The sequence below is a fragment of the Periplaneta americana genome, chromosome 5 (assembly GCF_040183065.1).
Source record: "Periplaneta americana isolate PAMFEO1 chromosome 5, P.americana_PAMFEO1_priV1, whole genome shotgun sequence".
NCBI classification, from domain to species: Eukaryota; Metazoa; Arthropoda; class Insecta; order Blattodea; family Blattidae; genus Periplaneta; species Periplaneta americana.
In genome coordinates this window covers 135,052,813-135,076,964 of record NC_091121.1, presented here as the reverse complement: position 1 = coordinate 135,076,964, position 24,152 = coordinate 135,052,813, and positions in this window count along the sequence as shown.

Here is a 24,152-nt window from a genome sequence, read left to right as displayed (position 1 = left end):
TACATATATAATAGTTGCCAAAGTAGATAAAAGTTAAGTCAGGTATAAACAACTGTGGCGATTCAAGACTGTTGACGTTCGGGACTTCTGGAGTGATCAGTCTTGGCGTCTCGAAACACTCACAAGCAGTCTTTACGTCAACGACGCGACGCATAGAACATTGTTGTGCGGATTTCCGGCTTTGCGGGCGCTGTTAGTCTTGCTATCTCGATCGTTGTTCATCTCTAGTTTGTACGCTGGTTAAGTCGAAAAGTACTAAAACAATAGGATTAAAAATAAACATTTGTTTAATTAAAACAATTCGTGACAACTTTTTCGACTCGTTTTGATTTAGGTAGGTTTCATACTGACTTCTAATTTCATAGAGACACTTGAAATATTAGTACTCTATTACAAATATATATTTTGTCTCTTCGAACAGTGTAACAACGAGGCCTGTGTATCTTCAGAACTTATTTTCTGGATAAAATGGGCTTTCTTTGTTTCTTAATTTATTTCCGCAATATCCGGATTAAGATGATTTAATGCTATAAGCCGCAAAAGAGCTTTAATTTTGTATCCTTTATGTTTGCTCTCAGTCTTGGCTTCATACGTTTCATTGTATATGAGAAACTTTTCACAAGCACATGCACTACAAAACATCGACAGAACATAGACTGCAAATTTACATAGCGTTGCCTTAAGTTATGTTTTCTGCACGTTATCTATCATGTGCTTCTTGCCTGTTATACATTGGGCATTTCCCCATTTTGATTTCCTAAGAAGAAATATCACCGCCTAGTCGGAGTTAAAATTTGGGAGTAACGGTTAGCATACCTGACCGTGCAACGGGCGAGCCCGAGTTGAAATCCGGGTTGGGACAAGTTACCTGATTGAGATTATTTTTCCAGGGATTTCCCTCAACACATTAAGAGTAAATGCTGGGTAACTTTCGGCGTTTTCCCTTGGACTCGTTTCGCCGGCATTATCACCTTCAACTCACTCAGATACTAGATAACCATAGCAGTAGATAAAGCGTCGTAAAATAACTAATTAAAAGAAAAACAGTTTGAAGATTTACACTTCTCTCCCTCCTTGTATGCCCTTACTTACTTGTTAGTAGGCCTTTCCCAGTCAGGTTCGCTTGGTAGCGATCAGTGTAGCGCATACGAGGGAGTGACAGACTACTACTGACACCTGTGTGTAACTTGCTCATACGCGCGCCTATTGACCTTCCTGTTCTAAGCAACCCTTTAAAAAAATGCATTTATATAATGTATATAACTTAATAGTTCTTATGTATTTCACACTTCAGAGAAATATTTTTGTTTCAAATTTGCGACACATTTCAATAATACCAATAATAATAATAATAATAATAATAATAATAATAATAATAATAATAATAATAATAATAATACTAAACTACTTTAATATTAAATTTTAATAAATACTACGGCCGATAGTTGAGTAGAATGCAAAACAGGCAGAATGCAGGAAATACATGTTAGTGATGTAGCAGCTTTCGAAGCAGGACGTAGGCGCACCTGTTACAGGAGCGCCACAGGGTACAATTAGACATGACCATGCTCCTGCCTCCGCAACTCTCATCGACGTATGCTGAATTGCATTTGCACATATCAACCGTGTTTACATCATATAAATTAATCCTAGTGTGTTGTGGTAGAATGTGTCACAACCCACTTATTACTCTCTGCAAAAATTATTTATAGACAGTTCTACAAAGTTATTGTCGATAACAGACAATTTTATACTTACAAGATAGTATGACTAATAAGTGACAAGCGATATTTATGAGTCAGAGATTCCTTGGGTTGTGAATGTTTCTCGTCAATATTGTCATTAACATTAAGAGAAATTGGTAGTTAATAGGTAAACAAATATATATATTTATTTTTCTGGCAGAGTTAAGGCCGTTAGACCTTCTCTTCCATTCAATCAGAGAATAAAAAGGAAATACATGATAATATAATGTTAGTACAACAGAAAGTTAAAGGTATATTTAAGACAAGATCTAAACCTAAAAATGTACATAAACCAGAAGATTATCGAACTTAAATTAGGTTCAAAATTCTTACACGTGAAGAGAGAATGCATCAAAGGATTGAATGTTTTAAGTAAGTTAGATTACATATCCAAAATATATAACTGGGGCAATTATTTCTCTTACCATTTTCTTTTTCTGCTTACTTACACGTCTCGATTCTCACCACATGTTTAATTAATATGCAACATCACCTTTAATTTTTAACTTTGCTCTAGAATATATCATTAGGAAAGACCACGAAAACAGAGGGGGTTTTGAATTGAACGGGTTACATCTGCTGTTTCTTTATGGGGATAGCGTGAATATGTTAGGAGATAATCCACGAACTATTAGGGAAAACACGGAAATTTTACTTGAAGCAAGTGAATAGATAGGTTTGGAAGTATATTCCGAAAAAAAACAAAGCATATGATTATTTATCATTACCAGAACATTCAGTAGTACGAAATGGAAATATAATGATTTTAAATTTATCGTTTCAAGAGGCGAAAAAATTCAAATACTTTGGAGCAATAATAACAAAAAATATAAATGACACTCGAGAGGAAATTAAACGCAGAATAAATATGGGAAATGCCTGTTATTATTCGGTTGAGAAGCTTTTGTCATCTATTCTGCTTTCAAAAAATTGAAAGTTACAGTTTATAAAAGAGTTATACACTAGCGCTTGTTCTGTATGGTTGTGAAACTTGAACTCTCACTTTGAGAAAGGAATAAAGGTTAAGGGTGATAGAAAATAAGATACTTAGGAAAATACTTGGGACTAAAATGGATGACGTTATAAAAGAATGGAGAAAGTTACACAACGCAGAACTGCATGCATTATATTCTTCACCTAATATAATTAGGGACATTAAATCCAGACGTTTGAGGTGCACAGGACACGTAGGTCGCATGGGTGAATCCAGAAATGCATATAGTGTTAGTTTGGAAGACCTGAGGAAAAAAGACCTTAGGGGAGGTCGAGACGTAGATGGAAGGATAATATTGAAATGGATTTGAGGAAGGTGGGATATGATAGTAGAGACTTGATTAATATTTCTGGGGATAGGGACCGATGGCGGTCTTATATGAGGACGGCAATGAAACTCCGGGTTCTCTAAAAGCCATTTGAAAGTGAGTATGCAATTAAACGAATAAATAATTAGAAGAACAAAGAGTATTATATTTTTCCTAACCACAGATTTGTTACAAAGTACACGTAGCTGTGACAGGAGAACTTGTTTCGTTACAACATTAGAATTTGGATTGAGGTAGAAGATAATTATTTTCTAAACAGAGTGTTAATCTCAATTCAGAACTCAAAAAAAATATATCTACATTAAGAAATGGATAAGGAAGCGAAAGAAATTTTAACGGTATACATTACATAATAATTAGCATAGTGTAGTAAAGCTTTAAATGCATGTTAAAAGAAAAGCAATTGTACAGTGAGAGTTTAACAAACTATGAAAGAGTTGTAATCACGCGTCAAGTTTTTCTAACAAAAAATTAAGGAAGGAAGCCGCACGAAACCTTCAATCCATCGAAGTAGTTAAATATTAATATGTTCGCAGGAAGCAAAAAAAATATGATAAATCATAACTTTCGAACATTTATGTGACTCAGCACAAAATAAAGAGGTCAGAATTCCAACTGCACAGTGATACGAAAGTTTTCAAGTTGCAATACAGGATAAAAACAAAGGAGTATACTAGTTGATTCGCGTATTGAATTGCACTTGCAGGAAAGGGTATCTATTAGATCTAAGAACGAAATCATGATATATAATCACGATTAGATCCTAAAATTAACTGCATCATTACTGAGGAATGTTAAGGAAGCTTTTAATAGAAAAAGGAGCATCTTCTGCATACCTCCGGAAAAAGAACTAAGGAAGACTAGTGAAGTGCTTTGTGTGAAGTGTGGTATTGTATGGAGCAGAAACACGGAGGTTACGACGAAATGAGAGAAACCCATAGAAGCATTTGAAATGTGGATATGGAGAAAATGGAACGTGTGAATTAGACAGACAGAATAACAAATTAAGTTGTGTTGGAAAGAGGGGAAGAAGAAAGAATGCTGCTGAAACTGATCAGAAAAAGAAAAAGAAACTACTTGGGTTACTGGCTGAGAAGAAATTGCCTACTGAAGGATGCACTGGAAGGAATGGTGAACGGGAGAACAGTTTGGGACAGAATAAATCAGATGATAGAAGACATTAACATATGGGATTTTGTTTGTTTTATTTTTCCACAGGTTTAACTGTTTGTTATTCTTTTCGTTTATTTTATTATACTTTGTGTGGTGATTTGGATGACATGAGGAGACTAAGAGAAAGTCAGAAAATAGGAAAGATTGGAGAATGCTGGCTTTGAAGTGAAAGATCTGCCCATGGGCAGAAACCGTATGTATGTATGTATGTATGTATGTATGTATGTATGTATGTATGTATGTATGTATGTATGTATGTATGTATGTATGTGTGTATGTATGTATGTATGTATGTATGTATGTATGTACGAGGCGCATCCAGAAAGTAAGTTTTCCTATTTAAAAAAAAGAACACACTTTCAGGAAAACATTTATTGGCAACAGGTACAGCAATGTTTCAGCTATTTTTCAACATAGCCACCATCAGAATTGAGACACTTGTCGTATCGTGGGATCAACTTTTGTGTCCCTCTGTCGTAGAACTCTGCTGCCTGTGAATGGAATCAGTGTGTGACAGACGTCTTCAGCTCTTCGTCGTTGCCAAAACGCTCACCGGAGGACAGGAATTTCTTGAGGTGCAAGAAAACGTCAACATCGCTGGGAGCAAGATCAGGACTGTAGGATGGATGATGAAACAACTCCCAGCCAAATTCCGTCAAAACAGCTGCTATGCGCCGAGCCGTATGTAGACGAGCATTGTCATGGAGGAGCACAATACCTGCAGTAAGCATTCCACGTCTCTTGTTTTGAATGGCACGTCGCAATTTTCGCAGTGTTTCACAATAACGGTCAGCGTTCACTGTTTCACCTCTTGGAAGGAAGTCAATGAACACAATGCCCTTCCTGTCCCAGAACACCGTGCACATCACTTTCCATACCGACAGCGTCTGTTTGAATTTCGTCCTGACCGGAGATCCACTATGCCGCCAATGCATTGCAATGCTGCTTGGTTTCCGGGTGAAGTGCGAAATCCAAGTCTCATCGCCCGTGACGATCCTGTCGAGGATCTCGTCTCCGTCATCGTGATACCGTTGCAGAAATGTCAGTGCTGCTCCTAAACGTTGCATTTTGTGTTCGGGTGTCAGGTTTTTCGGCACCCACCTGGCACACACTTTTTTGAACAGCAGGTGCTTAGTGACAATCTCATGCAACAAGGATCACGATATCTGCGGAAAATGGCTGCTCAGCTCCGTAATCGTGAAGCGACGGTTCTCCATGATGCACTGCCGCACCAGCTCAACACGATCATCATTGATGAGGGACAGTCGCCCACTGCGCTCTTCATCATTGACACTTTGACGACCTTCGGAAAACTGCCCACACCAGCGACGCACCATCTGCTTACTCATGATGTTCGGCCCATAGACCTGACAGAGCTGCCGATGAATTGCAATTGGCGCAATGCTTTGTGCATTAAAGAACTTTATCACCGACCGAACCTCGCAGGCGGCAGGAGAAGGAATAAGAGCTTCCATTTCGGACCACTGCTGCCACGCTACTGGCACCAGGCGGGACCTGTCCGGCTGGCATATGATTGATACGTCATAGATCTGTACGCATGCGCAGTTGACACGACTAATTACATTTACTTTCAAGGGGGAAAAATCGGGAAACTTACTTTCTGGATGCGCCTCGTATGTATGTATGTATGTATGTATGTATGTATGTATGTATGTATGTGAGTATGTGAGTATGTTAAAATAATACAACTAAGAAATCTCCAAGTAACCAAACTGAAATATAAACTTAAAATAGCCAATATCCCTCGGTCGAAGAAAATGAATCCCCTTTAATAGTGGAAATGGCAAGTTTGTTGTCTCATTGTAGTCATCGTCCCTGCGACTGTTTAATTTTACTAAAATTGAACCCGATGGATAAAAAAGAGGTGCTTGTTAATGTAGCCACTAAATTTGATAAGTCAAGTAATTACCTGATGATTTATTATCAAATCGCTAGAGGTTTCAATATCGTATGAAACATTGTTACAACGAGTTTGTTGTAAGTAATCATATTATGTTGGGCATTTTATACTACATTTTGCGGAGGTACCAAATTCAGTTACAGTAACAAATCACGTGCGGTGTTTTAATCGCTGTAAACAATCAAATACCTGGGGCAATATGAAGAAATTAATTCAATTATTAATGATAGCGTATGGATTGAGGTGCCTATGGCAGATTGATTCAGTTCAACCATATTCTGCTCCGAAAATGTAGAAAATGGATCTTACATACCCTGTATAATTATCCCGATACATGAAATATTATAATTTTGAAATGTTAATTGTCCTGTTATGAACTGGTCAACTGGTTATTGTTCAGAAGACAATAAATTACTTTAAAATTAAGGCTGTTGCGTACGAGGATCATTTCATAAGAAATGCACTGGTTGGCAATACTACAGCTTGAGTGACGCAACAACAATGAAAATTACGTCAGTTGCAGTTAAGATCTTGATGAACATGCACGTGTTTTGTTTCAACCATAGCGTTCTTTGTGTTTAAATAATGAGAGCTAGAAATGGAGCCTGTACGTGCCTCGGATACTGTTACTGCTGAAGATCAAAGGTCGTAAATTAAGATTGCAACGTTACGTGACAAAATCTTCAAAGAAATCCACAGTGATTTAAGTGAAGTTTGTGGTGAGTTCACAGTGGACCGTAGCACAGTTCCTCGTTGGGTTCATCCTTTTCGTGGTGATCGTATGAGCATAGACGATGATCCAAAACCAGGAAGGCCGAAAACATCAACAGATGAACTAAGTGTGAAACTTGTGGCAGATGCTCTTGAAGAAGATCGTCTGCGACATGGGGGGAACTTTCTGAAACCATGGGGATTCCACCAACGTCTGCATTCCGTATTCTGACAAACGATTTAAAGAAGAGAAAAATTTCTGCGTGATGGGTCCCTCACTGCTTGACTACTGAAAAAAAAAAAAAGCAGAAACACCTGGACATTGTAACCTTGCTGAAACAAAGATTCGACGTTGAAGGTGAAGCATTCTTGCGTCGAATTGTCTCTACTGATGAAACCTGGGTTGGAGACTTTGAGCCGAAGTTGACATCACAGTTCGAGTGGAGAAGTTCAGCTTCCCCACGATCAAAAAATTTCGACAACCTCAATCAAAGTTGAAGCAAATGGTGATCTTTGCTTATGTTTACCAAGAAATCATCATGCCAGATACAGTCCCATGTGGAACAAGTGTCACAGCAATGTATTATAGTAACTTCATGCAAAATATGCGCTACGTTACTTAATGATAGTGATCTGACATCAGAAAAAAAATGGTAAAATTTGTTTAAAAGCACATACGTTGCTTACACAAACATTAATATGATGACTACAGGCTGTTTTCCTAATAGGCCTACAGCATGAAGATGTTCTGAAAACAGTTTAAAATTAAAACTAAGATAGACAGAGGTAGTGGTGGTATAACAAAATTTTATAATTAAAGGATGCGTCGAAGATTTTCTTCCTCTACTAACACACTTCTTTAACACTATTCTTAATATAGTAGGTCTATGTATTCCAATTTATGGAAACAAGTTGAAAATATTCACGGAATAGTAATCATAAACCATTCCGTGTTTAAATAACCTTGGAATATTTATGAAACAACTATTCACAAGACTATTTCCTTTTATTTCAGAAACGTAAATTCAATACAGCAATGAACCAATAAACTCAAATCCACGATAAAAACACGTTTCCTATTTAAAACCAATTGCACTGCTTATTATTGATAAACAGGAAAACTCATTCAAAATAAAGAGTGGAAAGCAACCTATTACATTAATTTTATTCACTGAGGTAATAGATGAAGTCAATGCGAACAGTTTTGTCAAATAAGTTCTTTGATACGTCCAATAGTTTTCAGAATACGAAATGTAACGTGTTGCAACGCTGCAAAGAGTTACAGTGCTCCATGAGGACATTGCACCGTTCGTCACCACTCCGAAAGACTTGTGATATGAGAGTAAACAAAAACTCTCATCAGACAAGTATCGACCAAATTAATGTACATATGTAACACTTAACACTATCGTAAACTTTACTTTTCCAAATTAATTAATTTTTTTCAGGGATAATAACTTAAATAGGATTGAGTTATGGACTATGTATTAGTAATAATGTTATTTTGAGTTTGCGTGAATTGTAAAGGAAAGTTTAATGTAAATAGTTTCGTTTCATAAAAATGTACATTCTTTTTTTAGTAGGTTATTTTACGACGCTTTATCAACATCTTAGGTTATTTAGTGTCTGAATGAGATGGTGATATTGCCGGTGAAATGAGTCCGGGCTCCAGCACAGAAAGTTACCCAGCATTTGCTCATATTGGGTTGAGGGAAAACCCCGGAAAAACCTCAACCAGGTAACTTGCCCCTACCGGGAATCGAACCCGGGCCACCTGGTTTCGCGGCCAGACACGCTGACCGTTACTCCACAGATGTGGACTGTACATTTTTTACTTATTTTGTAATTGCGTAAAAGCAAAGAAATCAATATATACTGTGAATGTTAAATAAGTTTCATGGTATTAAATTTAGAGTTAAAGAGGTTATAGCGTAATAAAGAATGATAAAAACCAAACAATCATTGAATACTTTAAGTTTTGATTAAATTTGATCAAAACGTATCTGATGAGACGTTTTTGTTTGCATTTTCCTCTCGCAAGTCATGCGGAGTGGATGATTGGAGTTATACTCACCCCCACTGAGGAGTAATGAACTCAAGGAGCACAGCTACTCTTTGCAGCGTTACGACACGTTGCATTTCGTATTCTCTAAACTCCTGGACGTGTCAAAAAACCTATTTGACAAAACTTGTTTGCATTGACTTGATTTATTACCCCTGTGAATTAACGCAATAGGTTCCCTTTCAACCTGTATTTTGATTTTAGTAAAGCGATCGCTGCAACTCCACGTAAAAGTTTCCCTCTTAGCCTGGGAGAGAAAGGTCTCTCTGCAAGTTATGTAAACTGATTTAAGCAGTATCTCAGTGATAGAAAATTCTGTGTACGGCTGTTGAACAAATAACCGCTACGAAGTAAGCTGCTTCTTTTAAAATCTACTTTATTTTAAATCAAATAAAGGGAACATACACTGTCAAAGTTCTTCGTATTTTCTTAGTCATAGATGACATATCTGTAGTGCTCGGGAAAAGTGGCAAAAGTAAAAAATGTTAATTTTACAGGAGAAGAAGAAATGTCTTCATACTGGCTTATGTCGATTTGATTTTCTTCTGTATGAATTATTGTAATGGGAGAAATACTTATGTCTCTTTTCCCAAGCGAGCAGATGTTCCGTAATTTGTCAATAAATTAATAAAAATGTTTGTGGAAACTGACTTATGCCACTTTTCCCAAGCATTGCAGATATAGCCATGCAATTATGATTTCGAGTTTAGTGAGGTTAATAACTTAACCGTTCTGTATGCTTGATTTTCTTTCAATATTTACTTCGTAATAATGATAATGATGTTCGAATATACATACGAAATTTGAAATTCTGTTACAGCTAACTCAGCTAGATTGCAAAATATCAAATGCAAGTGAATATTGTTATGTTTGTATAGATTTTTGGCCAGTGACGTCAATACCAGATGCGACAAACTTTGTTATTCCATAAAGTGTCTCAATGATCTAAATTCGGGAGACTTCAATGTCGGATTATTTAAGAAGTTGTTGAGCGCCGAATGTCTGTTGCGTCCCCCTCACTGGCGTCGAGACGGAGAGAATGGAGAACGAGATGACGGACAAGAGGGCCGAAGCTTTAGGATGATGAGATGTTATGGGAAAGAAAGGGAAAATTATAAAATAAATATTGTTTATTAGAAAGGAAAATTTTCGGTATTTTCCCCTACACCGAGATGGGAGACAGGATTGCCGCTGTGGAACTCAGTAGTTTAGAAACTCATCCGGGGAATTCGATGTGCAAAAGGTTATAACACAACGAGAGATAGGGCTGAAGTCAGAGGATGAGAGGGGTAAAGGGAGTACCTGAATAGGAGAGAACTGGACTTGACCTGAGGAGACTATGTGAGGGCAGGAAAATGAAGACGATTTACAAAAAAAAATCTATGAACTAAATGAAATATGGAAAATATATATAATTTAAGAATATGAACCAAAGAACACTCAAAGGTAAAACTTAACGAAAAAGTAAGATGTTTTTGAAAAATGTATACTAGATCAGGCTAATGATTTCAAATATTTAGGCTGTGATGTTACATATGACAAGGATACAGACATTGGTATCAAATTACAAAGATTTCGAAACATTTGTGGTACCATCTCTATAAATAAAAAAAAAAAAGAGAAAAATTAGAATTCAAGTTTTATGAAACTATAGCATTGTCAACCTTTCTTTACGGCTGCAAAATATGAATACTGAAAAAGAGAGATTTTAATAACATGAAATCAGACGAAATGAAATTTTTAAGAAATGTAAAAGGCTGCACTGGAACGAAAAAAGTTAGAAACGAAAAAAATACGAAAATAACTAGACATGTCTTCCACATAGGATAAAATGACACACCATAGGGTTGGCTGGATAGAGAAACTGAAAATACTAGTCTAGAGAATTCCGAAATAGATCATGAAATGTAATAAGCTTCGAGGTAAAAGCCGACGACAAAAGCGATGACAACTGAATTCAGAATAGGAGTCTCTCCTAACACTTGGTATGATGATGATGATGATGATGATGATGATGATGATGATGATGGTGGTGGTGGTGGTGATGATGATTATGGCAATGTGGGGATTTAGTGAGAGAGAGCATTTAATGAACACTATCATATTTTTTATGAATATATTATTAGCTAATTTGTGAAGGAAGGATAGTGTCTACCTCTTGACATGTGTGGGTTGGTTGGAATCGAAATTGAGATAACTTCTTGTATGAGTTTTCCGTTGAACTTTCATAGATATTTTTCCTTGGTCCTTCGTGACGGACACATCTAGCAGATGCAGCTGGATTGTTCTATTTCTATCTCGAATTGGATCGATGGTCTAAATGAGTTCAGATATACCAAGAAACTATCTACCGGAGGGACCATGAGGTCAAATAATGAATGCATCGCCCACAATGAATATTTATGACAGGAGGATGATAAAGCCGTTTTTTAAATATTCCATATAGATATTGCTGATTTGTGGGGACAATGGTGAGCACACGTCCATGAATCAATTTATTTATATTCCCGATATGAATATCTCTACACCCTATTTTTAGTCAAGGTCCTCAAAGGTAACATAACCTCTGAATCTTTCACAAACAATGTTGGTCTGCAAGTCTATGTGTTCGCATGAAAGATTGAAAAGTCGCAATATTATATAAAATAACATTTCTAATGCCTCTGATTGAGGTTCTGGCTGATATATACATCTCTGATCAGGCAGTACACCTCACTGGACGATATGTGTCAGAGGAAGAACAATAAAATTGTTTGTATGTATCTGAAGTATGATTAGTGTAATATATAGCTAATCTGCGATGTATGCAACGGAGGGGGAAAGGAACTGGCCACCCTACCTCATTATCTTCTAGCCTTATTGTCTCATAAGTGGTGCCTTGTTGGTATCACTTGTGAGGTTCAGACCTGTCTTCGGACAGTTGACTAAACAACAACAAAACTATTAAATCTTTTGCCTCGGTCTTCAGATGCATTGTTATTGCCAACTTATACAGAGTGGCAGGTAACCTTTTACAATCCTTCACCCACATAACAGATCATATCATTTGGGAACGATTTGTCACATAATATTTTTTCATACCACCAATAGATTTTATAATATTTTCAGAAAACGAATGATGCAATTTTGCAACGTTGTAGACACTAGCAGTGTTTACTCGGCGAGATCATTACACCCCAGCATAGCTTACTGAATGCCGCTCCAATCACCTACTTGACAGCGGTTTTGAGAGGATGTGCACAAATACCGTTTTGTAAACAAAAACATCTGTTGAGAATGCAGTCAAATCATAATTAATGTAATCGTAACATGTTAATTACATGAACTATGTTATCGTCATTATCTATGCTGAAACGTTCGTTATTGTATCGTTTCAGCACTAAATTTAGTACGAACAAACACGTAGTTTCCGTTAAGTTTTAAGGGAATTTCATCAATAATACAGTAGAATGAATGTCCAGATACTCACGATTAGAAAGCTGTGGCATCTCGTTGTGTTTCAACTGCTTCGAACTGCACGTAGCCTGCAACTAATGAGGCAGTGAATGTAAGCGTGTCGTCCGCTCCGTACACCTAGCTCGGCTACATGGTTTGCGTACGTCATAAACAGTGTTGCCAGCGTGTCACTGCCCTGCTCCCATGCAATGTGTACACAATTATTCACGCGAATTATTCGAAATTTATGTTATTTTCCATGCCAATACTACTGTAACATGGCCATACATAGCTTACTCTATCATTCTACATAAGATAAAATCCAATTTTGAGCAGTTTCATGAAAAACTTCATCATAATTTCAAGTTACAAAAGATCATTTTTTTTTTTAGAAAACCGCCCTTCTGAGAACAAAATGTTATTAAACTTTCTTGTTTGTCATAATTCGAGATATTATATCCCAGAAGGATTGTAAAAGGTTACCTTTCGCCCTGTATACAGCAATAAATATGATATCATTTCAATAAATCTTTAGAATTTGGACGATGTTAAAATATACAATAATGCATTATTTTTTATTATAGATGTCACAATCATCCTTGTGTCAACATGTTACTGGCTATATAACAGATGTTGGTTATCACATTAATTTTATAATAGTGAATAATGATGATAATAATAATAATAATAATAATAATAATAATAGCATAAGGATATACATAAATATACTTGGACTTCTCCAGATGGATTGACACACAACCAAATAGATCACATCTTGACAGGTAAACGGAGACAATAGTATAGTAGATATTCGAAATTTCAGGGGTGCAGACTGTAATTCTGACCATTATTTGGTGATTGGAGAATTAAGAGAAAGATTATCAGTAGCCAAGCGAGTATAGCAACAAGTTAATATTACTAAATTCAATATTTTGAAATTAAAGGACGAGGAAGCTAAGCAAAATTATCAGGTCGAAATTTCGAATAGGTTTGCCACTTTAGAAAGTTCCGACGAAGTTGAGAAAGAATTAGATGTTAATAGCGTGAGGGAAAATATCAGAGATAGTATCAAAATTGCAGCTGAGCAGAGCATAGGTTATTATGAAACTAAGAAAAAGAAACCGTGGTTTGATGAAGATTGTTGCATGGTAGTAGAAAGAAGGAAACAGGCAAAATTGAAATTCTTACAGGATCCAGTTGAGGAGAAGAGAGATAATTATTTCAATGAAAGACGGGAAGCAAGTCGTACACTTAAGAGTAAAAAGAGAGGTTACTTGAAGGAAAAACTGAATGAGGTAGAAACAAATAGTAAGAAAAAAACATTCGAGATATATATATGGGTATAAAGGAATTTAAGAACGGATATCAGCTAAGGGTAAACGTGATCAAGGATGAGAATGGTGACTTGCTTGCAGACTCTCCATCAATCCTAAACAGATGGAAAAACTATTTTGCGCAACTACTAAATGTACATAGGCCAAATAGAAATGATCGGGACGAAATTGAAATACAAACTGCTGAGCCATTTGTACCCGAACCCACGCTTTCAGAAGTCGAAATTGCGATAGAAAATCTGAAAAAGTACAAGTCTCCAGGCATCGATCAAATTCCAGCAGAACTAATACAAGAGGGTGGAAATACATTATATAGCGAAATTTATAAACTTGTACTTGCTATTTGGGAAAAGGAAATTGTACCAGAACAATGGAAAGAGTCCATAATTGTACCTATTTTTAAAAAGGGGGACAAAACCAACTGTGGTAACTTTCGAGGAATATCACTTTTGTTGACGTCGTACAAAATTTTGTCCAATATTCTTTCGAGAAGATTAACTCCGTACGTAGATGAAATTATTGGGGATCATCAGTGCGGTTTTCGGCGCATTAGATCGACTATTGATAAGATTTTTTGTATTCGACAGATAATGGAGAAAAAATGGGAGTACATAAGTTATTCATATTTTTCAAAAAGGCATATGACTCGGTTAAGAGGGAAGTATTATATGATATTCTTATTGAATTTGGTATTCCCAAGAAACTAGTTCAATTAATTAAAATGTGTCTCAGTGAAACATACAGCAGAGTCCGTATAGGTCAGTCTCTATCTGATGCTTTTCCAATTCACTGCGGGCTAAAGCAGGGAGATGCACTATCACCTTTACTTTTTAACTTCGCTCTAGAATATGCCATTAGGAAAGTTCAGGATAACAGGCAGGGTTTGGAATTGAACGGGTTACATCAGCTTCTTGTCTATGCAGATGACGTGAATATGTTAGGAGAAAATACACAAACGATTAGGGAAAACACGGAAATTTTACTTGAACCAGTAAAGCGATCGGTTTGGAAGTAAATCCCGAAAAGACAAAGTATATGATTATGTCTCGTGACCAGAATATTGTACGAAATGGAAATTTAAAACTTGGAGATTTATCCTTCAAATATCTTGGAGCAATAGTAACAATAGTAGCAATAGTAAATGACACTCGGGAGGAAATTAAACGCAGAATAAATATGGGAAATGCGTGTTATTATTCGGTTGAGAAGCTCTTATCATCCAGTCTGCTGTCCAAAAATCTGAAAGTTAGAATTTATAAAACAGTTATATTACCGGTTCTTCTGTATGGTTGTGAAACTTGGACTCTCACTCAGAGAGGGACATAGGTTAAGGGTGTTTGAGAATAAGGTGCTTAGGAAAATATCTGGGGCTAAGCGGGATAAAGTTACAGGAGAATGGAGAAAGTTACCCAACGCAGAACTGCACGCATTGTATTCTTCACCTGACATAATTAGGAACTTAAAATCCAGACGTTTGAGATGGGCAGGGCATGTAGCACGTATGAGCGAATCCAAAATTGCATATAGAATGTTAGTTGGGAAACCGGAGGGAAAAAAGACCTTTAGGGGGCCGAGACGTAGATGGGAGGATAATATTAAAATGGATTTGAGGGAGGTGGGGTATGATGATAGAGACTGGATTAATCTTGCACAGGATAGGGACCGATGGCGGGCTTAAATGAGGCCGGCAATGAACCTTCGGTTTCCTTAAAAGCCATTTGTAAGTAAGTAAGTAAGTAAGTATGTAAGTAATAATAATAACAACAACAATAATTTCATTTTGCTGCCAGTGGTATTTGACTATAACTATAGCTAATTGTGCCTTCATATATTCAACTATGGTCTACAGCTTATGACATGCTTTTCCCTATTACTCCATACTAACAAAGAGCATTGTATGTTTATTATATAATGAAAAATCTATTGTCATCCCTATTTTTTAATTCTGATACCGATATTACATATAGGTGCTTTCGTTTCTCTTGTTTCATTTTATAATTATAATTATGGTTTATTTAACGACGCTCGCAACTGCAGAGGTTATATCAGCATCGCCGGTGTGCCAGAATTTTGTTCCGCAGGAGTTTATTTACATGCCAGTAAATCTACTGATACGAGTCTGTCGCATTTAAACACACTTAAATGCCATCGACCTGGGCGAGATCAAACCCGCAACCTTGAGCACAGAAGGCAAGCGCTATACCAACTACGCTTCAGGCCGACTCTCTTTTTGTTTTCTGTCGGTTTTCATTATGCTGCAAGTGATGTCGAAATTTAATTTTCGAATCCTCGAATTATTCCTACCTTCTTCTTTTTTGTTGAAATTCATCGTGCCAAGATAACATTACAGAAAGTGTTGCCACGATTGAAAAACTCCCCGGTATAAGGGTGCAACTGTAGGCTGGTTCACAATAAACCGAGAACGGAAATAATGGTAAATTAAATGTATTTAAAAGCTCTGTAATAATCCGTAACACTCATATTGTATAGTACAGTACGCGGCATATCGCTACCTTTGTTTCCAAAACCTCGCAACTCGCTCGGATGTCGATTTTCACATTTTGCGCGTTTCTGAAAGTAACTTCACAGAGAGAGAAGTTAAGTGATTTCGTAATTACCAAATAATAGCTCTAGTATTCTAAATTAAGCTTCACTGCTTTATCAGTAGCTGAATCTGTGGATATATCTTTAAAAACGCGCAAAAATGAAAATGGACATTCGAGTGAGTTACGAGGGTTTGGAATTAAGGTAACGATATACAACTTGTCGGTATAATAAACTGTCGTAAAGGCTGGTCCACAATAAACCGGGAACGAAATCGACAACGAGAACGACAACGGAAATATTGTTAAAATAAATGTATTTAAATGTGAGCATTCACTATTAACTTTCACGTTCCCGTTCCCGGGCTCCGGCAAGCTTCTCGTTGTGAATGCTCACATTTAAATACATTTATTTTAAAAATATTTCCGTTCTCGTTCTCGTTGTTGTTTTCATTCCCGGTTTTTTGTGAACCAACCTTAACTAACCTGTAATACACGTCACAAGAGAAAGGAAAATAGTTTCGTTAGGTCTATATTTACTAGCAGAACCATTCGAGTAATCAAAGATACAAGTTTATTCAGTTACTGGATGCAATAATTTATTGTTAAAAATAAATTCTTGAAAATTACTTTTTCCACCTAAGTCCCATAATTCTTTCATTCGATGTTAGATCCTTTTTCGGGAGAGGTATTTAACTGTACAGCTAAATGTTACCGGTTTCCAAACTTTACTTTGAAATATTCATTTTAATTGTTAAAAGGAAATTCAGTAAGTCATCATCATCATCATCATCTTATCTTCCTAACAAGTATTGGACCTAATGGCCCGTTACGGTCTCAAGCCATCTCTTCAAAGGTAGCGTCGACCTGGTTGGCGAGATAGTATAGCGCTGGCCTTCTATGCCCAAGATTGCGGGTTCGATTCCGGGCCAGGTCGATGGTATTTAAGTGTGCTGATACAACCTATGCAGTTGCGAGAGTCGTTAAATAAAACATAACATTTAACATTCTTAAAGGTAGCCACCGGCGTGGCTCAGTCGGTTTAGGCGCTTGTCTGCCGGTCTGAAGTAGTGTTCTCTTCTCTCTTGGACAACAGGTAGAAATGTGAAGAGGAATGAGAGTCCTGTTTCTGTGGTGAACATGTTGCTGCCAGTTAGTTCTGTAACTGTAGATGTAGGCTAATCCAAAATAGAAGATATTTCAAACTCTTGAAAAACATCTTCGTTCCTCTTGCGGTCTAATCTAGTATAGATTAAAGTTCTATTTAGACGGGCGGTATATTCTGTGTGCACAAAATTAAGCCAAACAAAATTGAAAACTAAAAATTATCGCAATACACATACTCATGTTTATTTCTTTCGTAAACCGGACCGTGAGTTTTTCCAATACAATATGAATATAGCAACATATATATAAATTGTACCATAATTGGTATGTAGAGTATAGTTTTATTTTCAAATTGTATACATATTTCCAGAGTAACCGAACGGATTAACACGCGCGAAGTGAATAGAAGTAAAGCGTTTGCTAATGAACTGTGAGGTCACGCGAGCTGCATGGCATTGATTTGACGATCGAAGTAGAGCAGAAACGGGAATGACATTTCAATAGGTCGTCTTCACACGGGCGTCAGCTCACCTAATTCTTTCCAGTTCTTGAGGCCGGCATTCTTAAATCACTACTTAAGGTCATATTTATGTACGTAGTGAAAAATACTTTCAGCTTGCATTGTAAATCTTAGAATATAAAGAATGCTATATACTGTATATTTCGAAACAGTAACAGTATTTTTCAAGTATCACATTTTATACCAAAATTTTCTTTTGTACAGGGACATCATTTTATTTTTACTTCAATTTTTATTGTATCTGAGTTTTTGAATGTGCTTCACTCCCATCCCATCTACTAGTCAACTTCCAACCGTCCTCCACACAGAACCAAGGCCGCGTATGCAGCCAAATTCGCCTTACGGTTAAACAGTATTGAGTTAGTGAGTATAATACGTTCCAGAAATATGTTCGCGTTTTCCTGTGACGAAAGAGCTTTCAATATCGAATCATATTTTCGCACAGGTACTGTCGACCGTTTGTCTACGTCGCATCCCGGTTCCCCCCTCACCCGCTTCTGCTCGCTCCACTGTAAAGACTAGTGGCAGGGCTGTCTTAGCTCTTTTCTGAAAACATTAATTTCTGTTAGGAATTGGTATGCCGAAAGCGTATATGGCGTACAATTTTGCTTTCCTTATATTTAACTGTTACATTAATTTATTTATCACATCTAATCCGTATCTTACTTTCTACATCTAGTGTATAACATTCGCACTTATCATCTGATAAAATTTTTGCAATTTTGCATAATGAATTGAAACCACTGTTTTTTGTATTACTGTGTGATGTAGAAATGAAATTTATAATAAGAAATATTTTACATATGCGCCTAGTTTCAGCTGATGTTGAAAGCAGTTTTTCCGCATACAAGGTTATACTATCAGACATTCGGCGGTCATTTTCATTTGAAACTTTGAAAATGAATGTTGTTGTTTATTGCAGCAGGAACCGAAACTAAGCGAACAACATGCAAGAAAAGTAAGGTACGAAATTGATGCGATAAATAAATTAATGTAACAGTTAAATATAGAAAAAAGCAAAATTGTACGCCATATACGTTTTCGGCATTGTAAAACTGTAATAACGAGCTATAAATATATAAAAAAAAATATTTTCAGACAATTTAAGTATGATTTCCAACAATTATTCTCAACCTCGCCAGCATTTTAGACCTTGCTGATATTAACCCTTATTATTCATTAATTGTATTGTCTTGATTTTATAATACGCAACAATCGTATAAAAACACGGAACGTGCTTGCTTAGGCGTGTGTCAAATTCGCTTTCGCTGCCTGTACTTGAAACACATCGACTACATTCTGTCCGGCGTCGTATGTTCACCTCAGACTAATACAGGGACATCATTTTATTTTTACTAACATTTCTGATATTAACCTGCCTATACCTTTGAATCAACGGTTGCTAACCCCTTCCATGACTGGAGTTCGATGGCGTAATATACAAACAAATCACTTTACTAGGTATAGGAGGGAAGAAAAGTAATTCATCCATTTACGTAAACTAGGAAATATCAAGCTTTTGAGTTTGATAATTTTCATTAGGTTTTTGTTTAATCAAAATACAGTACAGTATTAACAATAAGTGTTTTTACTCACGAACTGAGCTGACCATGTGGACGTATTCATTATGCAGTGTATATTAGAGTGTCTATAGCACATTAGTGTACACTATAGAGAATGAAGTTAAATTGAAAAATAATCATGATATGGATATTTAAACACATTTTTCAAAATGTGTGGCGGTTCATTTCGATTAATGTATGTAATTCCAATTACCAGTTTCGTCCTTCGTACTAGTAGGCCTAACTCATGTTGAAATAATTCCGTACCTACTCTATAAAAGAGTACCTTACGTACTGTAAATTCAATCTTCACTTCTTCTCGATCCGAAAAGATAAAGTTACTCAGACATTCTATCTACTGTCAGTCCAAGTGATTATGTCGCAAGATCGTAGAAAGGTGGGAAATCACGTGACAGTTAATTACTTAACGAGACCTGTTATTTAAATTATTTTAAACAGTTGTATGGGTATAATATTACGTATATGTCCAATTCCTAACAGAAATTAATGTTCTCAGAAAAGAGCTAAGACAGCCCAGCCACTAGCCTTTACCGAGAGGCGAATAGAATATGGTGGGGAAAACCGGAATGCGACGTAGGCAAATGGACGACAGTACCTTTGCGAAAATGATGCAATATTGAAAGCTCTTTCATCATTGGAAAACGCGAACATATTTTTGGAACGTACTGTGACGGTAAGGCTACTATGACTTGGATCTGTGTGGAAGACGGTTGAACTTCATTCGTAGAAGAGGTGGGAGTGAAGTACATTAAAAAACTCAGGTACAATAAAAATTGAAGTAAAAATAAATGATGTCCCTGTACAAATATACCGATGTCACGGCCCTACTTATTATGCATTGATTTTTAGTATAATAATTAGATATATTTTTCCGTCTCATGTATCGTCGTGTCTGAGTGGAAGGAATTTTAACTTACTGAATGTGCATTGAGCACAAGCACATGTTGTAAGGTGTATGACCGAACCTATCGGGTATCGAAGAAAGACTATCGAGTCCTTATGCATTCGATCATCTAGTTAAGGTAACAAGAGTTACTTTATGGGAATCAGAGGCGTCGCACACATTGCCAGGAGGGACCTAATATTGAACTTAAGCTCCTCGCTTGATAAAGCGGGGCACAGAGCAGGATCTGTTGGCGAGTTGATCGCACCCTAGTTTTTTCTTCATGAATCTACCGCCTCCCACCACAGGCTCTCTCTGTGTGGTCGCTCGCTTCCTGGGCACTACTCAATTATTCATTATTACAGACGCGTAGCCCCATCTCATCCCTTTGCTCTCCTACCCCTATAATAGCTATCAGATACCGTACACGAAAATCGATTCACTCTTGCACTTTAAATTGCTTATAATATTCCACCAGGTCAGTACGTTAGTTTGCCTCATTGACTGGGAGGTCATGAATCCAATTTCTGCTTTACATATCAGAATTTTTTTATCCAGTTCCAGTGACACGAGAATAAGAGGACTTTTGCATATTCCATCCAAATTAAGTGTCTTCGCGTTCATACAATTAACTGAAAGGCTACAACGAATTCAAATTCCAGCAGGACATAATTGAGTTATTTACCCACGGTATGTCAACTTCGATCAAATGTCCAACATGGCTTTCGGAAAGGAAGGTTTTGCTCTGGCTGTATATTTGCTATATCACAATCAAATTAAAAAGGAAGAGAATTTAATTTACGAACCATTTCTGGCTTTTGTAGAGTATGAAAAAGCTTTTGATATAGTAAATAGATGTCTTTTATGTGAAGTAGCTTCGTAAACACCTTGTATGGCGAGACATGGTAGCTCAAACAACATTGCGGCAATTAGTGCCTCGAGTCGTATGTTGTGTTTGCAGTCCTGTATGCGCAATTTTACGCCAAATAGTCTGGGAAAAGTGGAAGAGACATCCCTTTGCGCTAGACTCTGGGAATATATCAGCGACAGTAGGCTATTCAGGCTTATAGTTTCAAAGTCCAAATGCACGTTTTTGGGTTTATCTGAATGTTCGCTTATCGCCCAGATTCCACAAATTTGGTAAATTCTTCTGTTTGTGTGTTCAGTTTTCCTCTCAGTCAACACATACACAAAAGAAAAATATGGCCCTTGAATGTGCCGTGTATTGTGAACAGTTGCGTAAATATTGATTTGGTGCCACCTTACAAGTTCCGCACTGAACTTGTTTGGATCTGCAGCAAGGTATCAGAGATTCGATATTATTTTGAAAATAAGAAGGCGTTCATTGCAGCCTGATTTGTACAGGGACATCATTTTATTTTTAATAAAATTTCTCATATTAAATTGACTATACCTTTGTGTTAACGGTTCAGAACCGGAAACACCGTTTGCTACCTACTTCCACGACTGGAGTTCGATGATACTGGCGCAAAATACAAATAAATCACTTTACTAGGTATAGGAGGGAAGAAAAGTAGTTCATCCATTTACGTAAACTAGGAAATATCGCGATTTTGAGTTGATGATTTTCATTAGAGTTTTGTTTACTCAAAATACAGTACAGTATTAACAATAAGTATCTTTACTCACGAATTGGGCTATCCATTCGGACGTATTCATTATGCAGTGTATATTATACTATCTACAGCACATTAGCGTGCATTATAAAGAATGCAGTTAAATTGAAAAATAATCATAATATGGATATTTAAACACGTTTTTGAAAATGCTGGCCGTTCATTTCGATACAGGCTTCAGTTCTTTTGTGCATATTATCGCACTATAGAGTATTGTACCTAATCTCAATTAAGCCTACCAGTTTCGTCCTTCGTACTAGTAACTCGTGTTGAAATAATTCTGTACGTACTCTATAAAAGAGTACCTTACGTGCTGTAAATTCAATCTTCACTTCTGCCCGATCCGAAAAGATAAAATTACTCAGACATGCTATCTACTGTCCGTCCAATGGTTTTGTCGCAAGATCGTAGGAAGGGGGGGGGGAATCACATGACAGTTAATTACTTACCGAGGCCCATTTTGTGAAGTTATTTTAAACAGTTGTATAATATTACGTAATGCAAAACTCTAGATAAGTTATATAAAAAACATATTTTCAGACTTATGTTCTACAACATTTGTGACAATTTAAGTATGATTTCCAACATATATTCTCAACCTCACCAGCATTTTAGACCTTGCCGATATTAACCCTTATATACAATGATTGTATTGTATCGATTTTATAATACGCAATAATCGTATACAAAACACGGAACGTGCTTGCTTAGGCGTGTGTCAAATTCGCTTCCGCTGCCTGTACTTGAAACACGTCGACTACATTCTGACCGGCTTCTTATGTTCACCTCAGACTAATACAGATATACTGATGTCACGGCCCTAATAATAAGCTAGGCTTGGATTTCTCCGATGCTTAGACTACGTAAATCAGCCGTCTTCTAACGACCTCAAAGAGTACGATTTTGTCCCCTTTTGAATTCGTCTAATTATAAAGGCTGTGTCAACGTTGGACACGTCATGAATTCTTATATTCATAAAAAGCAAGGAAAAGAGTCTGCATTTGTAATCGCCTCCTTCCCCAATTCTGAACGAAAACAACGAAGGGGATATCTACTAAAAAGTACGGAAGATTTTAAACAGTAGATTCCAGAAACGCACTTTGAAGTGCTATCCAAATATAAGAAGAAAAAAAGATGTCACGAAAAAGAGTGGCAGTGGATTCATAGGATCCTTTTAATTGTGTGAAACGTTTTTAGTTTTGATTCGGTGTAATTCTGCTATTTAGATTTTTAAGAATTTGGTTCTTATTTACAAGGATTGTGAATATTATTGGGAATTAAATAAATGTAATGCAATTAATGAGTTTTGTTATATATACAAAGTGGCCCACTTAACTCTTTCAACTCCGATAGCGTTTGAAATATTTCAGATATACACAAACCGAAATTACAAGTTAAATTACATCGAAGGGGACATCTGACACACGTAATTGTTTTTGTACATGAAGTAATTTTCAAGATGATGATAGTAATAATAGTAATAATAATGATAATGATAATAATAATAATAATGCATTACATTATTTAATATTATATTCATCTATCTATCTTGTTAATTAAATAGTGTTTTTGAGATAGTGAACAAGGCCTTATAGACGAGACATTGCCTCTATCTAATATCAGCAAATATAGGCTAAGGGTGGAAATTATGCTAGTAAGTGAATGCATATTGCTTGCGGTCTCATTTCTTACTGCATCTCTTTGTCGACTTGGAATTCCAAAGAGATCGTTCCCTGTTTCAATTAGCGAGCCTTTCATTTAACAGACTTCCACCCTCTTGAATCTATGAATTAACATTTCTCCTGCTTTTACAATAGCGCTTGCATACCGTTCTTGTTTTACGTATTCAGTAATTAGACCTATATCGGGAATAAAAATAAATATTGTAGGGTAATTCATATTCAATTCTCTACTTTTCAGCTCTCATTTATGTGTAATTCTCGGTTTACGATATCCATTTTGATTTACGTTTAATATAAATAGAAAACTTTATGCAAAATACAAGTATACTCTAATTGGTGTCTTAATTATAGAATCTCTGAATTCGAAAAAAAAAATCTGGTATGCTATCTGCATATCCGTCCCGCTATTTTAATGTCTGTGCACAGTTTCGCTCTTAATTTATATCTCCGTTCTACTTTGTATTCAATACATATCTACAAATCACTATAACTTA